The sequence below is a fragment of the Acinonyx jubatus genome, chromosome C1, assembly GCF_027475565.1.
Source record: "Acinonyx jubatus isolate Ajub_Pintada_27869175 chromosome C1, VMU_Ajub_asm_v1.0, whole genome shotgun sequence".
Taxonomy (NCBI): Eukaryota; Metazoa; Chordata; class Mammalia; order Carnivora; family Felidae; genus Acinonyx; species Acinonyx jubatus.
The window spans coordinates 165,688,005-165,695,851 of record NC_069381.1 but is presented as its reverse complement, the minus strand read 5'-3'; the positions used below and the strand labels follow the sequence as shown (position 1 = coordinate 165,695,851).

The following is a 7,847-nucleotide window of genomic DNA, read 5'->3' as shown; positions in this document are numbered from 1 at the left end:
TGAAGGTTAATTAAAACTGTATATTTTTCCCTTAGCTATCAACAACTAGTTTTGGCATAGATTATTGGATTTATAATTAGATGTAATTTGACTTAATTAGTTGGCTATAGCTCTTAATTATGGTATACCTTTTCCCATTATGGCCACTGTAACAGCAGCTTAGGATAAACATTGATGCTCCCCCTTGCCAGTGGGACTAGCTGTATCCCTTGGGTTATTTGTGTGATAATGAGAATGAGATTTCAGGAGCATGACAGACGGTCTAGGCATAAAATACTGTTTTGGCACAGCTCCCTTCACTGCCTTTCAAAAATGGCAGCTTATTCCCCCCCCCCCCCAAAAAAAAAAGTTTCATGTGGATTGTTATTGTTTTGGTGTGGTTTTCTACTGGGAGGAATCAAAGGGTGACTTAGGCAAATGTTAAAAAAAAAAAAAACTTCGGAAAGCCAAGTTTTTTAGAAATTTCCTGAAATCGAAAATACTAACATGGGTTACCTAAATGTGTTTTGCTGAATAAAATAAGTCACACGTATTCTTTGGATCCTATTGTTTCAGAATTCCATGATGCCATTTCAGCCTCACCCCCAAAATCCATCCTTAAAAGGGTTACTAGGAAAGAATGTAGTACATCGGGAAGCTAAAATAAAGCAATTTTGTACATTCCCTATGAATAAAGTTGAAGTGATAGCAACTGTCAAAGAAAACATTTTCACAGGAGTTAGAGAAGAATGGTCCTGAGCTGTTGAATACTCATACATGTTAGATATGGGAGCACAGATCCTATGCGCCACGAAAATAGTTTGGTGTTGAAAATAAAAGATATCCACACAGATTATATGGTAATTTGGTATCACTTCTCTTATTTGCAGACTAAATCATTCTTAGTCCATTTCATAATAGCCAATTACAGGTTACTCAAGGGACATGGATCATGCAAATCAGCTCATATTTCACTGAGTGACTGTTTCTTCATGTGTTTTGAGCTATTATCTTCATTACAGTGCAGCACATGAATCCAACTCATCTGTACTGTAATTGCTATAAATCAAGCATTCGTTTGCCATTATTTATTGCCTACTATAAAGAGTTTTAATAATATTTAGAGGGCACTGCAATAAAAGCAATCATTTATTGTGTCTGCTTACAGGGTCACTCAAGGTTTTCAACAAAAGCCAATGTCATTTCCTAATCTTTTAATATTCATAAGGTAACATCACTTGCAAATGGTACATTATGATTTATAAACATTTCCTGGGCAGGAACATAAAAGCATCATTATAATTCCTTCCCAGGAAAAAGTCAGATTCTGTGAGGCAAATAGCAACATTGGGTACCAGAGCCCTATGTTCTTAACCGGATCTTGTTTTTCTTTGTCCATTGCTCTCAATCATACTACTTAAACTCATGCTAACTATAAATTGCAGAGAGCTTATCAAAATCCTTCTACGAGGGAAGATCTGCATTAGTATTTGAAAAGGAGGCTGTGACTTTCCTTTCTCATCTCAGTCATAACAGAAGTGGCATGGTGTGATAGACAGCTCTGGGGAAGAAGAAGGCACAAAGACAGGGGCTCAAGTTCTATTTACATCAATTACTACAAGTGTGACCTTTAACAAATAAATGAATCTGTATAGCATCTATCTTCTTTCAGGTAAAATGGAAATAATACTTGGTCTACCTATTCAAAGTATCTCTGCAAGAATTACATGAAAGCCACTTGTAAAGTACAAAGCAACCCAACTTTCTTGTTAGGAAGATAGAGATAATTTTCCTCTACAACACCCTTTGTAAAATTATAAAAGACTGAAGAAATATATTACTTTGTAATTATCTAGAAAAACCATGTAATCTCAGCTATCAGGCAGTTACATCGACTCTACATATCATTGTTAAATTTTGTCTACCACATCCCCAGACTTTGCTTGGGTATCTCCAATCATGGACATTACATTACTCATGACAGTAATGTAGTAAATCTGATAGTTCTCTCTAATTCAGTGCTAAAATCTGTTTTTATTTTGGGACAGACACAACAAGCCCAATGTCTCTCTTCTTTATCAGTCTCTCTGATATTTGAAGACAAGTATATGTCCTTCTCAAGTCTTACCATTTTCATATGAAATATTTCTAATTCTTTCAATAATCCTTTATGAAACTTGATTTCAAGTTACTGGTATATCTGGGTGAATGTATTCTGAAGAATAATTTGGTTTGATTCCACTTAATGCAACTCTGTTAAAAAATATGGAATGTTTACCATGTGCCAGAAATGTGCCAGGTTCCAGAGATATAAAGCTGAACAAGGTACAATGAGTGCCCTCAAGTGGCTCCTACTCTAGCCAAGCCAATCCTTGTATTTAATCTATAGCACAACATGGTCAACTGAAATATACTGAACACACACTCCATGCCAAGCTCTTTGGCACGGGCTGGGAATCCAGCAGATGAATCCAGCAGCCTTCATTTTTTGTTGGGGAGCGAAGACAGGTAAACAGTCATTTGTAAACAAGTTTATTAGGTAAGGGAGGAAAGAAACAGTGTTTTATCAACGCTTTTTATTTATTTTTGGGACAGAGAGAGACAGAGCATGAACGGGGGAGGGGCAGAGAGAGAGGGAGACACAGAATCGGAAACAGGCTCCAGGCTCTGAGCCATCAGCCCAGAGCCTGACGCGGGGCTCGAACTCAGGACCGCGAGATCGTGACCTGGCTGAAGTCGGACGCTTAACCGACTGCGCCACCCAGGCGCCCCAGAAACAGTGTTTTAAAAAGAAGGGAGAGTGTCATGCCCTTGAAGGCACAGACCACTTCTATCTTGTTCCCTTGTATCTCTAGTACCTAGTCAGTGCTCTGCTCAGGTATGTACTCTGTAAATAACCTGAATAATGAAAGCAAGCAAGCAAGTAAGAATTCTTAGAGCATGTGGCATAAGAAGAAAGTGAGGCGAGGGACGTAAGAAGGGACCTACAGCAGATACCATGAGAGCTGCTCACATCCCTTTAGGTCTTAGACAAATAGTACTGAAGCTACTTTGCCTGCCCCTGAAGCAGACAAAAGTGCTGGGAAATTAAGTGCCCCCTCCCCACCTTTAGCTGCTCTCAACCAAACACTGATGAGAGGTGGAATATAATAATACCTGTCCCTCTGGTGGGATAATTCTGCAGTACATGTTTTATAATGATCCCAGATTTTCCCTCAGTGGACTAAGCTTTAGTTATCTTCAGTGGTAACTGCTGTGACAAGATACCCCTGTTGGCTGACTTCTCTTCTGCATCTCATTTCTCCACTTCTCTACCAGTGCTTCCTTCATGGTGCTGAAATCATTTCAGTGTCTACTTCTGGGGAACCCACTCTAAAACAGGGCCACATAATGCAAGTCCTTATAAGCCATATTAAAGAGTCTGAAGTCTATCAAATATAATCTAAAGTGCTGTATTAGCAGTATAATTAAAGTATTAAAAATACTTTGTTTATGGCATTTTCAGGACTCTTACTCAGCCTAGTAGGAGTGCTGGGTGGAATCACACTTCCCGCACCCGTACTGAAAACAGGAAAGGGGATATGAGCCCATTTCTAGTATCCTCCCCTAGATAACAGCTTCATTCATAACTGGAAATTGGTCTTTATATAAACCTAGAAGGAGGTTTGGGAATAAAGAAAAGATATGGGTGATACCCTGACTTTTTGATGGCTGGGATGTACTAAGCACTAGAGGCACTGAAAGCTTGTTCTGCCTCCCTTGAAAAACCTCATGCACATTTTCTGAGACTGATGCACTGGCCACAATAACATGCAGGCTACTCTGGACACTGACGCTTAGAAGGAGGATGGGTCTGAACACCAATAGAATGACTACTCTAAACACACACTCTAAATATGACCCGATTGCCCTGGATCTTCCTAACAGGGTGGCCACCATCACAACTCCCAACATATCAACTCTCTCAGAGAGATACACTATTCCAGAGCTTCCACCCTGGAGGGCAAACAGACCACCATAGACTGTGGATCGCCTAGTCTTGTCAACCAGTCCCAGTACTGCAAGCATCCAAGGGAGGTCAGGATGAGATAATTTGCAGGGCCCAAAGTACTATCTTCTACCTAGCTATATAATATACTTCTATTTGATGAACTGGCTCTCTAAGGATCTACAGAATATTATTTCCAAGTTATGACTCCAGCCACTGAATGTACCAGCACCTAATGATTATGTGACCATCACCAACTCTTAAGTTGTAATTAACATCAATGACCAAAGACCTTTTGATCATGGCTTCTAATGAGAATGCTATATGTTTCTAAGTATTTAATTACTTATTCTATCTAAAATTAATTTCAGCATAAAAACAAGGTGTAACATTTAAAAAATTCTATTTTTAACTTATCTCACATACACACACACATACAGAATTCTAATTAATTTTGAGACTGACAAAGATGGATTCTTTCTTTCTTTCTTTCTTTCTTTCTTTCTTTCTTTCTTTCTTTCTTTCAATATGGAACTCTTCACAAATTTGAGTGCCATCCTTGCATAGGGGCTATGCTAGTCTTCTCTGTATTGTTCCAATTTTAGTATACGTGCCACCAAAGTGAGCACTGATCATTGGATTTCTTAAGTGCTATAAATAAGAACATTTTTCATCAGCTTAAAATGAAATATTTAAATATATATGAATAAAGACCTAAATGTGCTAGGTGCTAGGAAAATGTTACGCAACACTGGGTATAGCCATGAGATATAATTTTCGCTAAAAAATATGACAAATATTTACAACTTGATAACATATAGCCCTACCCTATATACCTTATAGGGATTGAGTGATACACAGTTTTTATAGCTATATACAGACCCACCAATTCCACACCAATTCCAACCAATTCCACACCAGTTCCACACCTGTAAATTCATATTAAATATTATAGAGCTCTGCAATGACTTGGCTGTAAGAATATTAATAACATTCTTTTTATAGTATCAAAAACTGGGAAAAACTAAATATTTAGTTAAGTAGATTGATAAAATTAATGTTGGGGGTCTCTATCAACATTCTTTTCAGCACTTAAGGATATTATAGATGAATATTTATTGATATTAGCCAATAATTTATTGCTTACTTCTTAAAAAACAGGTTATAAGAAAGTATAGAAAGTTTAAATTTTTGTAAAATAAAATTCCATGTAGCTATATACATAAGATATCATTCTAAGACTAGACATTGAAAAAGTAGCATGGCTTATCTTTGAATGGTAGATACTATGAGTGGTTTTTAAAAATTTTGTCTTCACTTTTATTTTTCACTTTTTAAAAACAATAATGAAGGTCATGGTAGAAAAATAGCTAAGGTACAGATTACAAAGGGTCTTTAAAGCCATACAAAGGACTTAAAATTTTATCCTGGAGGCAACAGAAAAACTCCAGGTTTTTAAAGAAGGGAAGCAAAATGGTCAGATGAATAGACAGAAAGACATCTTAACAATTGGTACCAAAGTTTCTCTAACATAAGAAACTGTTTTTGTTTTTGTATAAATAAATATTTAGTTAACTACTTCAAAGTGGCAGATAAAGTCCTGAAAACATGGCCTGAAAAAGGATAAACAAGGTAAAAGCAAAACCACTTTGCATAAGAAGTGATCAGGAATGTAAAGGTGAGGGATCCCATAGAAGAGAGGAGGAAGAGTAAGACTAGAGAAGAGAGAGAAAAAAGGAAATATTAGAGAATATGGTAGAAGGCCAGGATTGCATAAAATCATGATCAGTGAGAAGTTTCCAGTGGTGAGGAGCTGGAAGTCATTTTTAGCACAGAAATACCAAACACTGCATTTTTAGTTGGTCCCAGGGCTGTGATATAAACCTGCTCCATCACCTGTTCTGTGGGTAGCCTCCAGCAGTCCATATGAGCTCAGAACAGAGGTGTTTAAAGGATAAACTGTTGGAGCCATAATAGCCGTGGGTGTTATTCAGATAAACCTGAATCATTGTTCCATTTTTCAATTGCTATGGAACCTTGGGCAAATGTCTTAATGAGATGCCATGTTCTGAGTTAACATGTGACCTTTGCACTACAAAAAATGCTAGCAATTATTTTTATTAATTGCTATCCACGTGCCAAGAAGTATTCTAAGGGGTGTTACAGGTATTTATTCACTTAATCTTCTAGATAACCCTATAAAGGTATACGCTATTTTATTTATAACCTCTATGTGCCTCAGGTGACAAAACCAAGGCACATTGAAGTTAAATGACTTATTTGAGATCCCACAGCTTGACAGTGAAGAAGCTGGAATTTAAACCAGTTATTCTAGTTCCAGAGCATGTACTTCCATCCACCCATGTTATACTGCTCCTCAGAAGCTGGTCTCAAGGTAGGGAGAACTAAATAAGATGATGTAGGATAACACCAAGCACTGTGACTCCCACAGATAAAGATGTCTGCAAATTTGAATTATATTTCTTTTTTCTTGAATTCACTCTGTATTTATAAAACTTGTTCACAAGAGGTCAAAGAGTTTCTCTCAAATGTCTTTAAGCTTGTATATAGTATTATTTTTTACATTTTCCTGACCAAGAAACAAAAGAATTCCATGAAACAAGGAAAAAGGAGATTAGATACATCTTATTTCCTCCAAGTAAACTCTACTTTCTTTCTATTCCATTTTAGGATTTTTTTTAAAGATGTGGGCCAAGCTCATTTCTCTGTAGCCCATTGGGTTTTAATTAATCTATTTATTAAAATAGAGTAACATACCTTATTTCATTTGCTCTCCATAGCAAGATCAACAAGATAGACATTTTTCACTCCATTTCTGTGAATGAGGAAACTGAGACTCAAGTAAATGCTTTCATTAAGACCATGTGTGTAGCAAGGCAAGGAGATGTATTAAAAGCTGGGATAGCTGGTTCGAGTCAAGGGCTTAACGGTCAGGATCAACATGTTTTTGTTTTGTGTGTGTGTGTGGGGGGGGTTTACAATTTTCATGGTCAGCTAGTTATATATAATCATATATATATGTGTATATATATATGTATATATATATGTAGAGAGAGAGAGAGAGAGGGAGAGAGAGAAAATACAGTATTCAATCAAAAATCTTTGTTGTATATATGCAGTATATGTGTATAAAAATCAGGCAAATTTTCTAAGTTCATCACAATATATATCAAAATAAAATATTTTCAGATTTTTTTAAATCTAGTTACTTGGTGTCCAGTTATTGATGTCATTGCTTCCATTCATTGGGGTAAATAATTAAGAAAGACTGCATTTAGAATTTCCCACATAAAATGATTACTATAGATTAAAGAACAGAATCTTAAAGCAGAAAGAAAGCCAAAACTGAAGAAATAAAAAAATGAAGGCCTAGACAATCTTTGAAATTTAATGATAGTAATTCTTTTCTCCTAACCTCTAACAGTTCTGTTGAGCTGAAATCTAAAGGTATTTAAAACTCTTACTTAAATGTAGTTAAAACCATGAACAAACCTCTGTAGCAAATAGACTTTCCATGTCTATAGAGTCACTTAATAGTTGACAAATAGTTTCTATTAGACCCTATCTTAATTGGTACTTGAGCTTTTTGCCTTAAGGTGATTTGGCTTGTATCATCCTTCCTTTCTTATCAACTGAAATGTCCAACCCCCTTAAAGCTTACTATACCTTGCACATGCTTTAAGTGACAAGTTTTTGGACATTTCCCTCTTATTTTTGATTGAGGCATTGACTGTGTGATTTGTTACAAATAAATTAGCTCTGAAATCTGCATGTGCCAAGGTATTTAGTTTATTAAGTCTTAAAGATCACCTAATTTCATAAAACCCAACACACACATTCCACAACGTGACAAACAAAC

The 7,847-nt window shown here is 36.3% G+C and overlaps 1 non-coding gene across 1 annotated transcript; it reads right to left on the bottom strand.

The window, feature by feature from the left end:
• Positions 1 to 4,489: 4,489 nt before the first annotated feature.
• Positions 4,490 to 4,596, bottom strand: LOC113598319 (U6 spliceosomal RNA). Its single transcript, XR_003418997.1, has one exon. It is a non-coding gene; the product is annotated as a U6 spliceosomal RNA (small nuclear RNA).
• Positions 4,597 to 7,847: the final 3,251 nt, after the last annotated feature.